We start from the raw sequence: 1,180 nt of genomic DNA on the forward strand, positions 1-1,180 counted from the left end.
ACCCAATTTACCCGATTTACGTGATTTCAGGTGAGTTCATACCCCTTAAATGAACCTTTCAAATGTTTTATATGTTTTAGGGGGGGATACAAGTTGATTATACATGTTTATGGAAATTTATACAAAACAATTATTCATGTTACGGAATTTAATCACATGTGATTTGCTATCCCTAGTTCAAATCACATGTGATTTATCACTATGCCTTATAAATAGATTCTACGTTTTCAAAACTATTTTGGATAAATAATCAAGTTTTTAAATTCTTCTTTTGGACAATACTTTTATTAAACAAATATTCTTATAAAATGTAACCACGCTAATATAAGTATATAAGTAAGACTTGAAGGACTTAGGACCGATAGCTCGCCTTATTTCCTGTTCTTGTTTGATTGTGGGCTTAGGGTAGTGGTTATCTGCCCAACTGTCATTGATTTCTTAGTTATATATCTTGTATATTAGTATGGGAAACGAGTAATTCTCATTTCATCAGATGCCTAAATCACTAACATAACAAGAACCATACACACTAAGTTAACTATAATAGGTATAGTTAATGCTACTACTACTACTACTACTCACTATAGCTATTACTCTCTACACTATAATATGCACTATTACCAAACAATACACTAGTAAGAGAACACACTATGAACTATACTAAAAGACTACTACACTATAACAAAAGAGAAAGCACTAAATAGACGATAACACACTAACTCACTACGAGATACTCTACTCGCTACCCACTATGCCCAGAGTTTTCCGACAGGAAGACGACGCTATATGTATAGATCTATACGGGGCAGACGCTATTACATCCTGACTGTTAACTTCAGTCCGAGCCGTACAGGTCCAGGGATGCCACTACTTCACTACACTGTGCATGATCGGGAAGGTCATGGGGTCTGCTATTACTCACATTATTGGGAACATACAAGAAATACACTATAACCGCTCTATAAAACTAAACTAAAGGTTAAGTTAATATCCCGAAGTAAACAAGAATCTAACACTAAATGAAGTTGGTACCACTATTATTGACTTCAGGCATAACTTACTATATTGCATTATTTATTGGAGAATCACTATTATACTTTTACGATAAATGGTTTTCAAAGATGAAAATGACATATTTCTTAAAGGTTTTTACTTACAATGTATTTCTGGAAAATATAGG

The sequence above is a fragment of the Lactuca saligna genome, chromosome 8, assembly GCF_052625555.1.
Source record: "Lactuca saligna cultivar CGN05327 chromosome 8, ASM5262555v1, whole genome shotgun sequence".
Lineage (NCBI taxonomy): Eukaryota > Viridiplantae > Streptophyta > Magnoliopsida > Asterales > Asteraceae > Lactuca > Lactuca saligna.